Source organism: Chelonoidis abingdonii, chromosome 1, assembly GCF_003597395.2.
Source record: "Chelonoidis abingdonii isolate Lonesome George chromosome 1, CheloAbing_2.0, whole genome shotgun sequence".
In the NCBI taxonomy this organism is placed as follows: domain Eukaryota; kingdom Metazoa; phylum Chordata; order Testudines; family Testudinidae; genus Chelonoidis; species Chelonoidis abingdonii.
The window spans coordinates 328997333-329007040 of NC_133769.1; positions in this window are offsets into that span (position 1 = coordinate 328997333).

Genomic DNA, 9708 nt, shown 5'->3' on the forward strand with positions numbered 1-9708 from the left:
TGAAGATCTGACACAACGGAGTAATTAATTAGGGGGAAGACTAAAGCCAAGATATGGTAGTTAGAAGAGACCAGTCCCCCGAGTCAGCTACTGTTTTTTTTTTTTTAAACACTCGCAATTTAATGTAAACTGATGCATTTCAAAAGACAAAATAACTAAGGTGACACTTGAGATTAAGTTTTTAAAATCTAGACATGAAAAAGTTCTTATCTTCCTAGCCCATCCTGATGGTCACTGGAAGCTGGTAGGAGGTGGAACTAAGGTAAAATACAATCCAGAGATGTGATTTTCTCAAATTCTCTGCCTTTCCCACTCAAAAAAAATTTAATCCCTCTAGAAATCCCAGCAAAAGACCCAGAAAAAAACCCTATAAAGGTTTCATGGAACAAAAAGCACAAACTGTGTAATTTACTACTTAAGCATATTTATTCCTCAAACATACAAAGGCATACACTGTGCTTTGAGATTGCATTATATGTTACTTCTTTCACAACAAAATTTTAAGTAGCATGTAAACAGCCATACATAAGTATGTTAGGATGACTGCACATAAGTTCTCTATTCTTTCTCATTTTATTTTCATTATCAGAGAAATGGCAAAGATACTTTTCTGTGCATTCTTTAATAGCATATTCAAAAAATTTGATTCAATATTCTGTGATTTCCTTTTCAGTCACAGAATCAACAACATTAAGTAGGAACACGTTTTTCCATATGTGGATTCTAATAGCAATTATCAGGTCATTTCAACCAATCATCTTGCATTAAACATCAGTGTTGATTCTTCTAGTTTCTCGCTATCTGGATGAGTATATCCAGGGCTAAGCACATCAATCATTGCTATATATTCCTCATTCATACTATACATTCATGTCTTTGAATTTCAGTTCTCTTTGAAACTTCTAGGGCACGAAAGAAATTGATTACTTCCAAATGGAGATATTGCTACAGAGCTAATGGAAGGATAAGAATAGGGACTTAAATTATAATTGTGGCTAAATTTCATATATGACAATAGCATCCAGACTCTGTCTACTGTATGATCAAACTCATCAATATTCTGATGTTCCTCTTCAACAGACTAAGACTAATTCAATGGCACACTTTACCCTGAAAAATCCAAAGGCATCCATTTTCTGAATTTTTTCAGATGACTACAAATCTTCTTGCTTGATACTTAAGATAGAATGTTTACATTCTACATAAGAGATATTGGTTTTAATTACTTCAGTACTTGTTTCCTATTGCTTAAACTACGGACAAATTAAATTGGATACATTCATGTACTGATGTTGGTAATCACCCAAAGGGAGGACTGATCACCAAATTTCAAAATTTACTACAGTTAGAATGAAAAATCACCACCCGGTGAATTCTACAAATAAAGACAAAAACAAGATGAACTAATCAGCATTACATAGAACCATGTTATCAGATGCCCTGCCTGCATTCCAGAAGCTTCTAGAATCTAGAAAACTAAGTCCTCACTAACATTTAGCAACTCTGCCCACTCTGCCTACAACATCTGACAGTTAACATGCCTCTTTTCCTGATCTCTTATGACTCCACCCATTTCCCTTCCCTCCTGTTCTTTTCTCTATAATTTTCTTATTGTATAGAAGAGCCAAAACAGGAACAAGAACCTTGTTCTTTTCACTTCCTTTTTAACAACAATCACAGATTGAATTTAAAACCTGTTTCTACTATCAAAAATCTTTACTCACACTCTAAAAACACACACTATATAGATCATGCATGTGTGTGTGTTTTCATTCTTTTCAGATAAGTATACTGCAGAATGACAAATTCAAACTCCAGAAACAAGACTACTGAGATGAAGGATTTGGTTTTGACTGTTGTCACGTGGGGATGTTTGGAGGAGTTCTTATTAAACAAACAGAACACCTACTATTCACCCCAAGAGTGTGAACATGTTTATCCTAGGGTTTTCAATTAATCAGTTAACTCACTCGATTAACTGAAAAAAATTAATCACAATTAATCGCACTTTTAATTGCGCTGTTAAACAGAATACAATTGAAATTTTTAAATATTTTGGAGGTTCTTCTACATTTTCATATATATTGTATTCTGTGTTGTAACTGAAATCAAAGTATATATTATTTTATATTACAAATATTTGTACCATTAAAACAATAAAAATAGTATTTTTCAATTCACCTCAGACAAGTACTGTAGTGCAATCTCTATCCTGAAAGTGCAACTTACAAATGAAAGCATTTTTTTTGTTACATAACTGCACCCTAAAACAAAATAATGTAAAAACTTCCGAGCCTACAACTCCGCTCAGTCCTACTTCTTGTTCAGTCAATCACTAAGACAAACAAGTCTGTTTACATTTACAGGAGATAGTGCTGCCCACTTTTATTTACGTCACCTGAAATTGAGAACAGGCATTTGCATGTCACTTTTGTAACTGGCACTGCAAGGTATTTACATGCCAGATATGCTAAATATTTGTATGCCCCTTCATGCGTCAGCCACCATTCCATAGGACATGCTTCCATGCTGATGACACTTATTAAAAAAAGAATGTATTAAATTTGTGACTGAACTCCGTGGGAGACAACTGTATGTCCCTGCTGTTTTACCTGCATTCTGCCACATATTTCATGTTATAGCAGTCTCGGATGATGATCCAGCATATTGTTCATTTTAAAAACACTTTCACTGCAAATTGGACAAAACGCAAAGAAGGTACCTGTGATGGGTTGGATTACAGAAACCTCCCTGGGAACTGCCAACTGATGTGCCAAGACTACTTCTGCCCCTGCTTTCCCTGCCATCTCAGGACTCCAGCACCCTGTCTTGCTGAGCCAGACACACCTGTCTGCTCCAACACAGACTAAGGGTCTGAACCACGTGCCCCAAAGCTACAGAGTTAACTGAAAGCAACTTACAGAAGTGTTCCTGTCTTTAACACTCAGATACCCAACTCCCAATGGGGTTCAAACCCCAAATAAATCCATTTTTACTCTGTTAAGTTTTATACAGGGTAAACTCAAACTGTTCATGCTCTCCACAGAGAGATATGCACAGCTGTTCCCCCCCCGCCCCCAGTATTAATGCATTCTCTGGGTTAATAAGTAAAAAGTGATTTTATTAAATACAGAAAGTAGGATTTAAGTGGTTTCAAGTAGTAACAGACAGAAGAAAGTGAATTACCAATTATACAAAAATAAAACATGCAAATTTAAGTCTAATACAGTAATAAGACTGAATACAGATAAAATCTCACCCTCAGAGATGTTTCAATAAGCTTTTTTCACAGGCTGGACACCTTCCTAGTCTGGGCACAATCTTTTCCCCTTGCTCCAGCTCAGGAGGTAGCCAGGGGATTCCTCATGATGGCTGCCCCGCTTTGTTCTCTTCCGCTCATTTTTATATATATCTTTTGCATAAGGTGTGTGTCCTTTGTCCCTCTGGGTTCCCACCCCTCCTTCTCAATGGAAAGGCATCAGATTAAAGACGGATCCCAGTTCAGGTGACATGATCACATGTCACTGTAAGACTTTATTACTCACTTGCCAGCATACACGTATACAGGAAGACTTACCAGTAAATCAGAGCCATCTACAGACAATTGTCCTACTTAATGGGAGTCATCAAGATTCCAAACCACCATTAATGGCCCACACTTTGCATAATTACAATAGGCCCTCAGAGTTGTGTCATATTTCTAGTTTCAGATACAAGAAAGTGATACATTTATACAAATAGGATGACTACACTCAGCAGACTATAAGCTTTGTAATACCTTACAAGGAACCTTTTGCATGAAGCATATTTCAGTTATATTATATTCAAACTTATTAGCATATTTTCATAAAATCATAGAGTGCAATGTCACAGTGCCAATTGGAGATTTCTAAAGATACCTGCAGCACTCGACCCAAGGCTTAAGAATCTGAAGTGCCTTCCAAAATAAGAGAGGGACGAGGTGTGGCGCATGCTCTTTGCAGTCTTCTGAAAGTAACACTCCGATGTGGAAACAACAGAACCTATACCACCAAAAAAGAAAAATCAACTTTCTGCTGGTATCATCTGACTTAAGATAATGAAAATGAACATGTGTTGGTCTGCTCTGCTTTGGATTGTTATCGAGCAGAACCCATCATCAGCATGTCCCCTGGAATGTTGGTTGGAGCATGAAAGTGTTATGCTTATACAAAGCACGCAACATTTTTTTTTTTTTATAGGGAAGAAGGCAACATGCCACATTTATTGAGAATACAGCGGTTAGCATATGCTTTTTAGTGACATATACACACACCATGCACACTGTTCCACCAGCCGATGTTATAGTTACCAGCCCGGATCAACCTAGTGGCCAGCTAGGTTGATCACCAGTAGGGAGGAGCTGGGTTTCGTCAGTTGCGACATGATGCTTTGGGGAAGTCTTGGCAGGACGAACCCAAAGTTTCATGGCAAGGCAGCCTGTTTATATAGTGATTTTTTTTTTAATTGGGACCAATAAGTTTTGCTCTGTTATGCTGTAATTAATGGTTTTTCGACAAGTGCTTTTTTAAAAAGATATATTTTTATTACCGCTATTTTGTTTTTATTTATAGGTGCTTGCTTTATTTTTAGAGTTGTTAATTTGCTCTTTTTTGACATTTCCATAGGAGCAAACTCTAGACATTTCGCCACCCCAAGCACGGCAGCATGCCGCGGGGGAAGCTCTGCCAGTCTGATGGCTCCGGTGGACCTCTTGCAGGCGTGCCCGCGGAGGGTCCACCAGAGCCGTGGGACCAGCTGACCCTCCGCAGGTATGCCGCCGAAGGTTGCCTGCCTGCTGCCCTCCTGGCGACTGGCAGAGCGCCCCCTGAGGTATGCTGCCCCAACCATGCACTTGGCGTGCTGGGGCCTGCAGCTGCCCCTGGTTGCAGCCTCCTGGCGCCCTTGCATCTGTCTTCAGCTCTTTCCTTATACATTTGATTTAGCGATGGCTTTTACACTTATTTTTAACACATATTTCTCATTTACACATAAAACAGAATTAATTTACACAGAACAGTTTGAACAGGAACAACAAATTGCAATGCAAAAGAAAAACAATTATTGCATTATTTTACTTATTTTAAAATGCTAAGCCTACAAAAAATTGGTGACCCTCAAAGGTTTGTTACAGCCTTGAAATCAGTCCAGACACAGATTCTGGCAGATGTATTTTTACCAATGGCCCATTAGGCCATTCCTTTCTGTGATTTAAAAGGGATGATTGGTAAGATATGATCAAATCATACACTAATACATTAAATACATGCTACATTATTATTTTTTTATTTTTCATTTTAAATTATATTAATACAAACATAAAATTTTATTACTACATGTCTCCCTTTTGACCCCTCAACAACAATTCTTGAGTGGGTCATATTTTATACAATTGTTTCATAGCAATATACTGAGAGACAATTTGAGCTTGTGGTTGTAATGTAACAAACTTTTTTTTGTTTAACAGCACATACAACACATTTCCAGCAGGCAAACACAGAACAATGTTAACATAACTAGTAATGGATGAAACAAAATAGACAATGTGCCCTTAGAGGTCGGGGACCAGCCTGTAAAAACACTGATATGCTGTCAGTTCTTTTTCAAACTTAGCAATTTTTAGCAGGTTTCTATTAGCATGTAATATTTGAATGACACGCTTCCCTGTATTTTGTTGGGTGTGTTGTAAAAACTGAGTTACCTATTTTAGTTTATTTTATACATATGTTCCCAGTGATGTGTTTTTGCCGCATGGTTCTGTGGTGACAGGTAGGGACAAGCACACCCATTTTTGAGGGCTCCTTTTTGTACACCCTTGAGTATTTAACAACATACATACATACATACATACACACACATACACATATATATATATATTAAGCTTACTGACCTATAACCAGGGTAGCTAAAAGGATTCCATGGTTAATTTTGGGAGCGGGCTCACTTTTTATATTTTTGTTTTTACAGACTGATGGCAAGCACTTTTAACAATAATTTTACCTAACAACAAATCAGGCTTAACCATGCTGGAAACATACTGCATTTATTTATATTTGTAAGTGTTAAACAAGGACCTTTAAAATATGCGCTAATACCCAAACATTCCCAGATATTACCCAAAACATTTTGTGTTCAAGTGATGCTAGACTAAGAATTTGCATTTTAGTACATTTCATGGCCAAGGCAGTTTTATTTTTTATTTTTGTTTGTACAGCAACCAGGAGGTGGTGTTTAGCCACCACCACATATTTTAGATTGCTTTTAGGTAATAGACCTACTTGTACCAAATCAACACTATTATTTTCCTGCTTGTGAATGAGACTATTTTCAGTTGTGACAAGAAACTTAACTTATTTTTAATTACCTTCAGGTCTACGGTAATTACAATTTTTGCTTTAAAGCCAACTTTTTTTAATATGGTGTCTACCACATTTTGTTTTGCTTGGTTATTGGAGTGTTGATATGTTTTTATTTAGGCCGTTATAATAGGGAGTAGGGTGAACATTTGGGTTCCAATTTAAACATGTTAAACTGAGTCCAATGCGTAAAAATAAAAATTAGTATTAATAGTGGATTTAACAAGACTTTTACTGTATTACCTTGAGTTACAAGCAACTTTGTTTTTTTTATTTTAATTGGGGTACCTTTTTTGAATGCATAGTTTTTGGCCCAGGTTTTGGTGCATATGTTCTGGAACCACAGGTTCAATTCATTATGGGGTATTGGACAGTATCCCACAACAACAGTTAGTACTGTTTCTGTCTTAACAGGCTCATTCCACTGATATGTTAATTGTGGGTAGTTGGAACTCCAGGTGGTATTCCCATAGGGACCCTCTAGTTTAACCCCTATACCCCAGTGGTTGGGTATTTTTGTGGTGTTTATAAGGTGACACTTAAGTCCCTCCCCCTTTTTTTTAGGCATACATATTGGTACTTTTTAAGGGTTTTAAGAGTTGGTTAGTATTTTTATTATACCATTCCTTGAGGATCACTGGAAGGAATCCATGATTAGTTGGTGGGGAGTGAATTACTTTTTAAATATTGGCTTATAAGGAGGGGTGCATTTTCTCCCATTATTGTTCTAATTATCTGGGTGAATCTAAATTAATCTTTATCACATTTGGCAAGTAAATATCTTGCAACGCAAGCTACAGCAGTGCCATGTGAACACCTGTTCTCATTTTCAAGTGACATTGTAAATAAGAAGCGGGCAGCATTATCTCCTGCAAATGTAAACAAACTTGTTTGTCTGAAGAAGAAGTAGGACTGAATGGCTTGCAGGCTCAAATTTTATATTGTTTTATTTTTGAATGCAGTTTTTTTTGTACATAATTCTACATTTGTAAGTTCAACTTCCATGATAAAGAGACTGCACTACTTGTATGAGGTAAGTTGATTTTGTTTTTTTTACAGTGCAAATACTTTTAATCAAAATATAAAGTGAGCACTGTAAACATTGTATTCTGTGTTGTAATTGAAAATCAATATATTTGAAAATGTAGAAAACATCTAAAATATTTAAATAAATGGCATTCTATTATTGTTTAACAGTGCGATTAATCACAATTTATATTTTCAATGGCTTGCCAGCCCTAGTTTACCTACACAGTAAACTATAGGATATTCACAGGCTTCAGATTAAGTAACTTCCTGGAAAGAGAGTCTCAATCCAACATCAACGCATCTCTCTGAGTTACAATAATTTATTATTATTAATGCCTATTTAAGAGATATGGCAGCCTTTACTGTACAGACAAAGACTGTAGTTCCAACCAGCTGAACAGCAACTTTAGGACAAGCTGCGTAGTCAGCTTTATCTTATAAATACACCAACTAACAAACTAAAAGAAAAAAGAGGAAGTTGTGGCTTAAATATTAACAATGTACAAAAGTCAGATGGCTGATACTATGAATATTTTTACAATATATGTTTTAAGTTTACACTTTGTGTCTGCAGCTTTAAAAGGGAATAGGAATTAATCACTTAGATGTTACAAGCATTTTAATATTACCAGAAATTCAGTAGAAGAAAGCAGTTTTTAATTCACTTAAAACTAATTTATCTTTGCCAGAAAGAATTTTAAACCCTTGAATTGTATTCCTTTTCCCAGCCCAACTCCATACTGTTTAATCTTAACTTGTGCGAAACCATGAGGAGTTTGCTTCAGTATCTTCTTTTGGATTGGACCAAAACATATTCTTGATAGTGATTTCATACTAAAAGTTTTGCCCAGAAGAGCTGTCCTATAAACCCACTCCATCAGCATGAATATATGGACAGACAGGTCTTTAGAAAACTATCTGTAAATTAATTCTGATAATGTGGCAACAAAGAATCTGACAACTGACAGCTCCAGGAGAGCTGGCTGTAATTTAACGAATCCTTATTGAGGTTGCAGGAAAAAAACATCCCGATGTGTAGAAAGAATAGTAAATATGGCAGGCGACCAGCTTGGCATAACAGTGAAATCCTTGCTGATCTTAAACACAAAAAAGAAGCTTACAAGAAGTGGAAGATTGGACAAATGACCAGGGAAGAGTATAAAAATATTGCTCAGGCATGCAGGAGTGAAATCAGGAAGGCCAAATCACACTTGGAGTAGCAACTAGCAAGAGATGTTAAGACTAACGAGAAGGGTTTCATCAGGTATTTTAGCAATAAGAAGCAAATCAAGGAAAGTGTGGGCCCCTTACTGAATGAGGGAGGCAACCTAGTGACAGAGGATGTGGAAAAAGCTAATGTACTCAATGCTTTTTTTGCCTCTGTTTTCACAAACAAGGTCAGCTCCCAGACTACTGCAATGGGCAGCACAGTACGGGGAGGAGGTGACCAGCCCTCTGTGGAGAAAGAAGTGGTTTGGGACTATTTAGAAAAGCTGGACAAGCACAAGTCCATGGGACCGGATGCGCTGCATCCAAGGGTGCTAAAGGAGTTGGCCGATGTGATTGCAGAGCCATTGGCCATTATCTTTGAAAAATCATGGCAATTGGGGGAGGTCCCAGATGACTGGAAAAAGGCTAATGAAGGGCCCATCTTTTAAAAAAGGAAGGACGAGGCCCAGGGAACTACAGGCCAGTCAGCTTCCATCAGTCCCTGGGAAAATCATGGAGCAGGTCTCAAGGAATCAATTCTGATGCACTTGGAGGAAGAGGAAGTGATCAGAATAAGTCAGCACGGATTCACACAGGGCAAGTCATGCCTGACTAACCTAACTGCTTCTATGATGAGACAATGGCTCTATGGATGAGGGAAAAGCAGTGAATGTGTTATTCCTTGGACTTTAGCAAGCTTTTGATACGATCCCCACAGTATCTTGTCAGCAAGTTAAAGCAGCATGGGCTCATGAATGGACATAAGGCGGAAAGAAATCTGGCTAGATCGTCAGGCTCAACGGGTAGTGATAATGGCTCATGTCTAGTTGGGCAGCCGGTATTAAGCAGAGTGCCCAAGGATCGGTCCTGGAGCAGGTTTTGTTCATATCTTCATTAATGATCTGGAGCATGGTGTGGACTGCACCCTCAGCAAGGTTTGCAGATGACACTAAAACTGGGAAGGAGTGGTAGATATGCATGGAGAGTAGAGGATAGAAATACAGAGGGACCTAGACAAATTAGAGGATTGGGCCAAAAGATACCTGATGAGATCACAAGGACAAGTGCAGAGTCCTGCACTTAGGACGGAAGAATC